At 34.8% G+C, this 12,094-nt stretch overlaps 1 long non-coding RNA gene across 1 annotated transcript; it reads right to left on the bottom strand.

The window, feature by feature from the left end:
* Positions 1-2,508: 2,508 nt before the first annotated feature.
* On the bottom strand, positions 2,509-11,855 carry LOC127472451 (uncharacterized). Its single transcript, XR_007905008.1, has 5 exons — positions 11,746-11,855; positions 7,665-7,758; positions 4,965-5,126; positions 4,538-4,654; positions 2,509-2,652 (listed from the first exon to the last, which is right to left on the bottom strand). It is a non-coding gene; the product is annotated as an uncharacterized LOC127472451 (long non-coding RNA).
* Between the last annotated feature and the right edge of the window lie 239 nt (positions 11,856-12,094).

Below are 12,094 nucleotides of genomic sequence, written 5' to 3'. Positions count from 1 at the left end.
GCAACACTTTTAATAACAATGACAATTCAATTCAGTTTTTATTTTCCTCTATTTCTTTTTTCTCTAACTATACTGTCAGCCATTTTACATGGAGATTATTCCATGAAGCAACAGAAATTTTTTATTTTTCACCATTCAACTACACCATTTTGATGAACCATGAAAGGAAGCAATTTATGCCAAATATTTACAACTCAGTGAACTTTTATAGAGAACCATTTTTAGGAATACATCAAACAAAAATTTAAAAGAGAAAACTAAAAGAATGTAGTTTATTGATTTATAGCAAAGTTATTGTTCTCAGTCTAGATAGTATTAGTTCTTTATCCATCTAGATTAGTATTGGTTTGCTGAGTTGGCTACCATTTCTTTAGTTTGTTTTGCTTTGTGGGTTTGGGTTGTTGTACTTGTGTTTTTTCAACAGTGAAATTACATTCTTGCCTGAGATTCTTAGCTTTACAAAAATGTTCTTTTTTTCTGAGTCCTCCCATCATCATCAGGTACTGCTATCCACTGCTTCTATGTAATGGGCTTAATCTGTAGGAAGAGAAGCTGCAAGAGCACAAAACAAGCAAAGCACTCAAAACTGTGAAGGACATGTGGGAAGGGGATTACCACTATAGCATTTGATAAAAGATTTACAAGGTAGCACTAGCAAGGATGCAATATAAGAACAAACCAAAGAAATAAAAGTGTACAGTATTAATCCTTCGTTAGAAAACCTGCCCAGACATCTAAATTTTAATTCTATGATACATGTCCTAGAATATGCTTCCAGTAAGGAAGAGAATTTCAATGCTACTGCGTGCAAAACTACCACCGTGAAATCAGGGCTACTTTAGCCAGAAGCTAAAATGAATTTGAATCACTTACTAGCTACATTTTATTAATAAAATATGGCCTCCCAGTAATTCAAATCAAGCCTTGTCCAATAAGTAATGTGATTTTAAGGCAGCTGAAGAATTAAATAGAAACAAATCTATTAAAATACATCAAGTATCCATCAAGAAACATACAGTATTTTAATGCATAGTAGACAACTGTACATGCTCACTTGACCATCTTTGGTCAATCTGTATGTCAGTGTTCCCAAGCATATGTCTGTCCTTGCCTTAAGGAAAGGGTGGCTCCAACAGAGCCCTTTGGAAGGGCCACTCATGGCACCAGGAGCTGCTGAGTGTCTTCAGGGATGGAAAAATTGCTGAGCTGGTAAACAAGATCCAGCCTGAAGGCTGGAGCTCATGCAGAGGCTAAGAGGAGGCACAGAGGATGAGTCTGGCAGCAAGACCACAAAAACAGAGTAAAAAGCTTCTCTGGAGCTGAGGGTAAATGATCAAATTTTGCTGCTGTTCAGTAACAAGTTAATCAAACTGAAACAGAAAAGTAAGTTGCAGTCTACAGGGATGAAATGGGCAGCACATTAATGTACTATTTCTGTTCTGTTTCTTCATTGCTTTAACTTTTTTTGAAAGTTAATAGTCTTTTATTCCAAAATAGAAATGTAAGAAAGTTATTTTTAGTCTAAAACCTTTCGGTCCTTTTGGGGAATTTCTCTAGGAGAAAGTTTAAGCAATTCTGTTCTGCAGCAGTGGCTGAATCACTTTCATAGTTTCTGTGTGCAAAGGTACAGACCAAGGCTACAGCTGCAGCAATGTGCTCACCAACGGATTTAAAAAAAATCATGCTCCTTATGAAATGATGACAATGAAGATAGAGACTATCACAATGTTTCTGTAGGTAATGTGATGCTCAGGTAAAATGACAATTTCACCTTAATATCACAGAACAAGGAGAGAGAATAAAAATCAACTTACTCCTCCCACCCTTCTATTGCTTCCATCTCATTGATATTGTTTCTGGATGGCTAAAATATGATTTGTAATGTTTTCCTGCTCTCCATACTGGAAATAGCAGTCTTAGCACTTTCACTGCCCTACAAATATATGTTTTGTAACTATCACTCTGGCAAAAAGCTACAATATTAGTCCCTTTAATACCTTACTAACTGATTTCAGCTTCTAGAACAGACATACCTCTGTAAGGTTTTTATGCCTTTGATGTTATTTTTTAGCTTGATAACCTCACTTACTTTGGTATTGTCTGATTTCCATTGATTTCCTTCTTATCCTTTTCTAATAACTTCATCATGTTCAATGAAGTTGCCAAGCCTGCTTCCTGACTATTGTTTTTTATCCACAGTAAAATTCACTTTTATCCATCCATTTTCACATCCTCTCATCTTCCCAACTAGCACAATACTATTTTTACCTGTGTTTCCTTTCTGTGCACAAACAGAAATAATCTAGAATTCCGTTTAACAACAAAGACATAAATAAAACACATAAAGAAAGCCACTTGATGCTGTGTACATCCTGGTTGTTGATTTCAGTCTGCTTTTATATCTCATCACTAAAAATTCCTTCTTTTTCTCTCTGGCTCCCTGCCACTTCTTGTTAGAGAATTAAGGAAAATCCTGTCTACTTTTTCTCACCTTTTGAAGAAGGTTTTTACTTTGAACTCCTGACCTCTGCAGAGAAAAATCTCCATCTGCTTCTTTATTTCTTTTCAAATTTTCAGGAATATTCTACTCCAAGTCATCTCCAATTAAGTAGTATAGCTGAGTATCTTTTGGTATTCAACATTGCACCTTCTCTATGGAAATAAAGAAACTTTTATAATCTTGATAATTAAAATTTATCACATTAACAACCTAAATAATTACCATGACATAATTCTCCAATTGTCTAGTTTACTGTTTTACTGTAACAAAACTACTTTGACCACTTGTTCCTTTTGTAAAGGTCAGATTAGGTTATTATTTCCTTCTTGATGAGTTGTGGGAAGTACTATTAATTGCCACCACATCACCATTGTTCTGTTAGGTGCAGTACAGGGAAAGACTGAACCTGCTTATACTCTACTCTTGTTCTTAATTTATCCCCAATCAAATGGCTGTATTTTCACTCAAATGAAACATTCTCCCTGAATGACTTTTGCCATTGAAATTTCCTTGCTTCCAAATTTATTGTTGGGTGTAAACATATATAAATAGCTTTATTCAATCCAGTTAAACATCTTTATTTCTTGATGGGCCTTTAGGTTTATGCCTAAGATTACAATATCAAGCACGGCTGTAATAAAGAGAAATTCCCTGAATTTTGCTAAAGACACTGATTTGGCATTGATGATAATTGGGGTAAAAGTGAAATTTAAGAAGTAAGTAATTTTATTCTTTTTAAAAAGAACTGATGAACAGAGAAGTAAACAATCTTAGATATTAGAATAGTGCTGCTAAAGTGGAGAGGTTGAGAACCTATAGGAGATGGAGATAAAACTTTCTGCAACAGTAGTGCAAATCAAAAACAGAAAGAAAAATAAGCAACAGGATAAATCATGCATACTATGATCTACCTTTTTTCCATTTGCTTGAGCTTAATATTTTATATACCTTCACTATAACATCTCAGGACAACTACTATAGTAAAACTTCAACTGAAACTAAATCAAGTGTAATTTGAAATTCCACAAACTTCCAATTTTTCCTAATAGATTAAGAGCCAAGGAGAGACACAATTTTAAGTTACACAGCTGAAAAAGAGAGGGAGAGAAAGCATATTCAACAGTCTCTCAGGTAAGGGCTGTTAAGAGAGGTAGTAATTGCAGAACAGGTAAGTGGTTCCCTCTGCTGGGAAAGATGAAGGTTCTAAACCTAAAAATAAAATAAAATAAAATAAAATTTGTCAAAGTAGAGCTAAGTTTCTACAATGGTTTTCCTAAGAGAACAAGAAATACATACTGTGCACAAAGGTAATAGGTACAAGGTTATACCTTGCACACACAGAATAAAAATAGCTTTAGGTACAGTTACAATAGCTGAGTTATAAATTTTAAATGATTAATTTTAAAATGTTTTGTGAAGTTTTTCTTATTCTACTCTGACTAATGGACTTTCTAATTAAAACCTACTTTTTATTAAAAAATAATGAAAGGAAGGACTTAATAGAGAAAATTGGTAGCATAGATGTGAGTCTATTGACAGCAACCTGAACTGAAAAACAATAAATCAACTGAGCTAAAAAAAGATTTTGAACCTGTCAGAAATCTGTCCTAGAGATCTGTCTTGCTACTTTTATTTTGGTGAAGTCAGGTAGTATTTATGACTGTTGTTTCAATTTTAGATTAAATCTAAGTTTCAATCTAAGTCTTATTTTTCTATAGGTTCCATTATATGAAAAACTAATTATCACTCCATGATGCTAAAAACCTATTTACTTCTAAGTATATGGAGTTTCCTCTGCAGTTTAAAGTATACTATTGGGCCAGTATTAAACCTTGGGGACAACACTGGTGACAGGCCTCCAACTAGGCCCTGTGCCACTGATTACGACCCACTGGGACCTGCTGTTCAGCCAGTTCCCAATTTCAATTTTTTAGGGTTGTGTGAACATCATACACTTTCATGTCCCTGAAGGCTTAGAGATATTTGGTTGCACCTCTGATCTCCACATTCCCAATTAGCCAGTGTTGTTGTGGTTACCTTGTGATATCTTCCATCAAAATCAGGTCTTGAATTTAATTACATGGAAGTGTTCCAGGCATTGCTTTTTTTCCCAGACAAATGTTTCTAGTTTCTATTAATTTTTTGCTCTTTAAACTGCAGAAACAACGGATGAACAATTATAAGCATTTTATAGAAACAGTAAAGACCTAAAGCATACCTAAATTATTTTCATATGAACATTGTGACATTACAATTTTCCTTTATACTATAATTTTTTTTTAAATTTTCCAGAGAGCATAAACACCTCTGTTATTCTGGTACTGGCTGTTTTTTAAATCTCATCACTACAGCAGTAAAACCATTTAAAATCAGATCTGTTGAGTGGAAAATGTGTTGTGAATTTTTTTTAACGTAAAACCCAGAGTATGAAAAATGGAAAGAAAAGCTTGAAATGACTGCTTACCACAAAAATGCTTCCTATCTTAATTCACTGGTCCTCTGCTGTCTTCAGGCCCACTTTGAGTCCCTTTGGGATTTTGGACTTGTAGACTGCAGTGAATTTCTGAAGTTATGCTTGTTTGTCACATAGGTTGGTTTCTTTTCCCAGTTATAAGGAACATGATTACTTTTAGAGAGAAAAAAAAGAAACCTTTTACAGTATTTGAGTTCAACAACCCATTGCAGAGCAAAGGGATCAGAGCTTTTTTGCTTTGGTGGATGTTACTACATTCTCACGTTTTATAGCAAGTGCATCAACTGGTGAACATCTCTGGTGAAGATTGAATGGAATAAAGACGGATATGCTGAGGACACAAAATGCAGAAATAAATTTATTCCGTTTATATTAGAAGGGTCAGAGTTTTTAAGAAAAATAGCAAACTGATCTAAAGTCCCGAGTCAGTGTCCACTCACTCCGGTGCTGCCCTGCTATTTATGTTCATATAAACTAACCTGAAAAAAATCAGGATCCAAAATCATCCTGTGTCAAAAAGTAATTCAATATGCAACTTAATTAAAAAATAGTTCTATAAAAGGATTTGAAACAGAGAATACGCAAGATGAAAACAGAAGTTCTATTATTTTATGTACAGATTTGGGGTACTAAGAACAAAGCTTATGAGAGGGAAAAAAACCACAGAAAACTCTTTCAGGTATGGATTACTGGTTCAGGAACATGCCTTTGAAAACTCCAAATCCCATGGTATGATTAATTATTCTGTAGTTCACCATGAAGTGGTTTTAGCCGCTTTAACATACACAGAAGATTGCTGCCTTCTCTACTGAGCACTGCAAGAAGATGAAGATTATGAAAAGTTTCTGAAATACATAATTCTTGAAATACTTGAAGTTAGCAATCATTGCTTTTACTATGCTACTTGGATTTCTGGACCCAGATTAACCTTTTATATCCATTACTCCATGACATTAGATGTCTCCCTCCTTGACATTATAAATCTAGAAGCAACTCATCTTCCCTTTGCCTTTAATACCTGTAGTTTTATGAAGACGAATAGGATCATTAGGAGGGAATTTGTAATTTTCATTCACAGACTAGCATGGTTATCATGAAAGGTCTCCTTTACAAATAAGAAATTCTTTATAGCACTTCCCTAAATTCCACAAATGTACAGAGTCGACTCTTCTACACAGTTCAATCCAAAGAGTACATCTTAAATTCACAGAAAATCCACAAATAATTTTTCAATTTTTTTTTCTCAGCCTGAATCTTGGCCTAAGAACCTTTTTCCTTTAAAATGGTCTTAAGAAAATAGATTTTTCCATGAACTGGCATGGAACCAGACACAACTATTTCTGTAAAATGCTACTGGACCAGGAAATATTTATTTATTTATAATGAAGTACAATAATTGTTCTGGAATCTACAACAATTATCTTGTCAATTGCATTTATTTAATTATTTTTAAAAATGCAAGTAAATCCATCTAATAAAGAGTAAAAGTACTTGTCAAATATGAATAAAACAAGAAAATCAGTGGAACTGAATAGTACTTGAAGTGAGGCATGTATGGAAGTTCACATTGCTTGGCTTGTATCAAAATGAGGAAAAAAAATCTCATTGTGGTGATTATCATGTAATGTAAAACTATCATTAATTGATGGGATACAACTTTGAGTATGTATGGAATACCATACATATGGTATGTACTTGTACCATATGGAGCAAGTATTTATCAGTGTTTTGAACGTACCATGAAGACTGATAATTAGAAAAATAAGGTTGTTAGGTACAATAACTTTAAAATAAATGCTTGATTCTAACCTCTAACAATTACACTCAGAAATCGCAGTTACAAAGTCTTTAGTGATTATATTATCAGAAAAATTTCATGAGTCCTGAAAATATTCTCTGCTAGCTTCCTAATATTTACTGTTACTTTTATTTTAAAATATCTTACACACCAAGGAACATACAAGATTCCCTGTAAAACCTGAACAAATGATCTTTTCACAAGGCCCACTCCATTAGCCATGCATTCTACAGTGTTGTAAGAATTGATCCACCATACAGAACTAATATAAATGGCTATTTAACAGAAAGAAGATACTTAGAAAGATTTGTAATAGAACTGGCAATGAACCTCTTTTGTTGAATAGAAGCCAGATAATTCTCTTAGATTTTAATATAAGGTGCAGATTACAACAGTAATTGCATACGTGGCATGGCAGGGATCCCACATACAATCCTATTATTACCTTGACAATAAGTCATTAGCAGTTCAAAGAGAATTCAAAAAATGACATTAAGCCAAAATATGAAAGCTACTTTAGAAACTGGAAAAAGAAAGACACATATACTACAGCTAAAATAGAAATTAAAAAGCGATGGCTTAGGACAATAACATACTGTTATTGAAAGAAGTAAATCTTTCACTGCTTAAGGCAAGGAAGAGATTAAGAGGACCATGTGAGTATGAAGACTGACCAGGGCCCAGGAGAGGAGAAAAAAAAAAAGTAAAATAAAAAGAAAGAAAATAAACTAAATATGTGGTCATGTAAAATATTTAACTTTGAAACAATCTCTTCAGGAAATCAGAAGAAATTATATCATTTGAGACCTTTAATTAATACACTTTGATGAAAGCACTAGAAAATGCATTGCTTCTGCCCCCCTCCCCTCAAATGCAACTGGAAGCAAGTTGACCTGCTTTTCTTTCTCCAGCAGCTATTATTTTGCACCGGTAAAATATCCCAAGGCCTAATAATAATATCAGAAAGTACTAGGCTGGAGAAATTAGCTGAAAAAAAGAGAGGGAATAGTATATTACAAGAAAATGTTGCTAGCAGATTACCTTAGATACCTATTGCATCCATCAACAAGGTTTCAGGCAAAAATAAATCCTTCCAGTATTTCAGACAAACAGATTTGCTGTTTTGGTAATTATCAGAAAGCAATAGAGACACTGAAAAGAGGGAGAATTCCTACAAAATACTGTTATTTTTGAGCTATTTTCAGCCTGAAGCTTAGAGGACTAAGCACAATGAATACATGCTGATTACTTAACTACATTTTGTATCCTTTTGTAAGTAAAGTCTCTACTGGCATATTGTAATGCAGGTTGTTCACCGAATCACAGAAATGAGTCAAAGGTGATTATTCTCACAAACTCCAAAGGACAAAAAATACACATGAAGCAGAACTTAGCTTCTCAAGCCTCTCAAGTTGTGCCTGCAATCAGCATACCACCAAGAAAACCAACTTAGAGCAGCAGGAACAGGTGTATTTAACACCAACATAGATTAATTGTTAAATAGAAAATTTTCATGAATGTTTTCCCAACTTAGCTGTCATCACTATCAATTACAGCAGCTGTTTACATAGAAAAGCGATAGCAGGAAAATATTTTTAGCTGCCTTAGTGGATACATCAATCAGAGACAGTAGAGCTCACACTATATGGTGTGTCAAGACTTCCTCGTGTACCAGCTTGCCTAATGTCAACTGTTGCCACACAATTGTTTGAGAACTATTGCCGTAGGAAAAAATGCTCTTCTCTTATCAAAATTTCTTGATACCTTTTCTCTTTTAGCACTGATTTTCAATTACATCTCCTGCTAGTATTTCAGTAACATTGTTTTAGTTGAACCACAACCAGTCACAGCATCAGTGTGATATGACTGCTAATTTCAGACCTGTTACGGTCCATTAGTTCTTCCCTATTCTAAATTGCCTTCATTTATGAAAAAGAATAATTCATATAATTTTATTTATCTTAAATGTTCTTATCTCCTCCACAATATCATGGCAGTGTTACCTGTTGTTGCAGAGATGGCCTCTCTTTACTAAACTTCGGGGTAACAAGAATTGTTCTTGATTTGTGAGGGTTGAGTATGCAAAAAATTTGTGATCCTCTGTTACATGATGTTATGTCCCAGGCAACAGTAATGAAGGCAGTTAAGAGATAAAAGAGGAATCTAGAATAAACTTACACTGATACTTGACATTTTTACATGATTTTTTTGTCACTTGGTTTGTTCATTTATGATATTTCACTGTAATTGTCTAATTATTCCTGTACAGAGGTCTTCTTTTCAATTGCCTTCACTAAAATTCAATTTCCATTTTGTGGTCAATTTCTATTTTGACTTAATGTCTCTTTCAACGTTTAAAAAACCCCCACAGTTCAGGAGGTATTTATAAAGCTCCATGTACAACAGTAAGGATTTTTCCCTGAGAAAGATCATCACTGATAGGAGATAAACTAAACTTATTTTTAAAGTCACACAGAACTGTGATCTTGGTCTTTTAAATAAGACAGTTCTTTGCAAGTAAAGGAATAGGGCACAAGATTATGCAGTAACACCTACTGCATTTTAACTTAGATTAAGACAAGACATAGCAAGAGGTATTCCATTAAAAATATGTTATCAGCTGTGAAATTTTATTTTTTCTTAAATAGTAAGAGAGAAATCTCTGAAACCAATAACAATTTTCTAGGCCTCAAATTATATGATCATATCTGCATAGAGCAAAGAACGAAGAAGGGATTATATGACCATGAGAAATAAATATTCAGGACTATACATTTTCATAGACAACAACAGTATTTGAATGTGCTGAAGTTGGAGAATGATGAATTCCAGAATTCTGGACTTCTGAGGGGTAGTATATATAAAGACTTTGAGATGTACTAGAAACATAGTTGGTTAAAAGTGAATTGATGCACAGGACGTGAAGCCAGGGAAAAGTATTAAGTAAAGCTTAATATTGCAAGATCAGATGACAGTATATCTTATCAGATCAACATTTTGTGCCTGAATGTTGCTTGATGTATTTTTGCACTTGAGGATTAGTATCTAAATAAAATGGAAGTGCTTTCCATTTGTGTCAAAAAATGGCACAAAGCAGCAACCTTATGCAAGATTTCTTCCCGGGAAGACATCTCCAATTATGGGATACTTCCTCTCACAATATCCATCTGGGCAAAACATAAACTTGGGGAGTAGATTTTGTAAACTCTCATTGTGTTAGTAATTAGTTAAATAGTTGATTAGGTAAATTAGTTGATATTACAGTGAATATTTCAGTTAGAATTTTATTGCTTGAAATTTAATTCTACTTTGCAAATCTCTTGAAATCACTAGTTTGCCAGTCATTTGAAAGAGAAACATTTACAAAAAACACCAAGTGTAAATGAGGAGTACTTTTTTAACTGGCCAACTACTAAGGAAAGTGAGAATGTTATCAACAGGTAAAACCAGCAAATAAAAATATTAGTGTAATAAAAACTATTTTTCATGTCAAAACTTTTGGTAGTAGGATTTAAAAAACATTGATATAAAATGTTTTCAAGTTTTATGTTTCCCTTCAAATCTAAATCAATAATATTTTTTTCTCTATCTTTATTGTTTTGCCCTAGTAAGGTTCTATGATAGCCTCAAGAGACTCAAAAAAAAATGTGCTCTCCTGCAGGTGATACAACTTGTTAGTCTCTTTTCTTCATAGAAGTTTTTTTCCTGCACAAAGTAAACCCCAAAGCTATTTCTAACCTCATTTAATCCTTTCAATACCTTGATAACCTGCCCTGCAGTATTTTATCTTTATCACAGTCATGAAAGAAAGTGCTTTGGTCTGCAACTTTTCATGGGAACAAAATTGCACCTCAGATTTGTGGTATAAGACATGACACTGTAATGTGTGAACCATGAATTATTGAAAAAGTAAAGGAATCCTGAAACAGAATCACTTTTCCAAAGGCAAAACTTCAGTCCAGGTTTGCAGGCTGGGTACCCTAAACATCAAAGCCAGCCAAAACATGACCTGCAGGGAGATGAGTCAGGATATCTCAGGTCACTTCCTGACAATCAAGATTTGTATTGAGTCCAAGTGTAACATGAATTTTTCACTGAGATAACAAAACACATAATTGCACATCCATGCTCAACGCCTTTAAATAACTCTTCCTCTCTTAACCCCATCCAGCTATGGTCCAAGCTAATTATGCAATAAATGGAAAAAAACTCCATTAAAAAAATACTCCCCCCCTAAAAAAAGTACACAAAACTCCATATCCCTTCCTACCCTCACACCCACTGTGAGAAAGATCTCCTAGAGTTTTGACCCTACAATTTTGAAATATTAAGATTAGTAGGTAAACTTAGAGTATTTAATAGACATACCATATATAGCCAAATCCCGTGGCTTGAAGGATGCAGGTGGTCTATGCACTCCTGAGCTGACTGAGAGGATCTGCTCCAGTCCTATTTCCAGGTCTCACTCATGGGCACACAAAAGGTCTGTGCAAACACAACTGCTTACAAACAGATCAATAGACAGGAGAAAAGTATTGGCACAGACACCCACTTAAAACAGAAACTGCATGAATAATCAATCCTTTCTCAGAGCTCTTGTGGGAAAAACCCTTCCCAGATCCCATCAGTGTTTGACTCCCAGGTTCTCCATCTCTCTGGGGTCCTACTATCAGATCTAGTTTCCAGTTAGCCAGCTCCAAGACCCTTGGTCTCCCCACTAACCATCACCCAGACTTCTGGTTGCCAGATAGACTGCCTTGAATTTTGCTACTGAGTCACACATGCAGAATAGAGAGCACATTCAGACAGAGAATGGTTAAAAAGGGAGGTTAACCACGAAATGAGGGCTGATGATCAGTTGCAGGGTTGGTGAGACAAGCACAGTGACCAAGAGCCTGCTTACACATTCCCGGTCTCTTTTATGCCCCTTTCCCCTCATTGGTCTGCATTTGTTCCATCCCAGTTCACTCCTACCTCTTCACTTTGAAGCTTTTTTTTCTCTACTTAAACATCCAATAATAATTTCTGTGCAGTCTTCAAATCCTTCTAAGCCAGAGTGCCCCTCTCCACCCCTCTCCAAGTTTCCCCTAGTATGTCTTGCCCACCTTTATGCAGTCATCCCCTTAGTTTGTGCAGCATTCCTCTGTGGAAGCACCACAACAGGGATAAAGGCTTAGCTGTTCGGGATAAAGACTGAGATCTATCAATCTTGCTAGTTTTAGTACTTGATTCAGAGAGGCTGAGATTCCCAACTCATTACTGTTTCTCTGATCACTGCTTTCTCTTTGTGTCTATTTTGAACAGCTGTTAGTAAGGTATCCTT

This window comes from Manacus candei, unplaced genomic scaffold (assembly GCF_025592945.1).
Source record: "Manacus candei isolate 608988 ecotype Guabito, Panama unplaced genomic scaffold, ASM2559294v1 h1tg000028l, whole genome shotgun sequence".
In the NCBI taxonomy this organism is placed as follows: domain Eukaryota; kingdom Metazoa; phylum Chordata; class Aves; order Passeriformes; family Pipridae; genus Manacus; species Manacus candei.
This window is presented reverse-complemented; position numbering and strand designations above follow the sequence as displayed.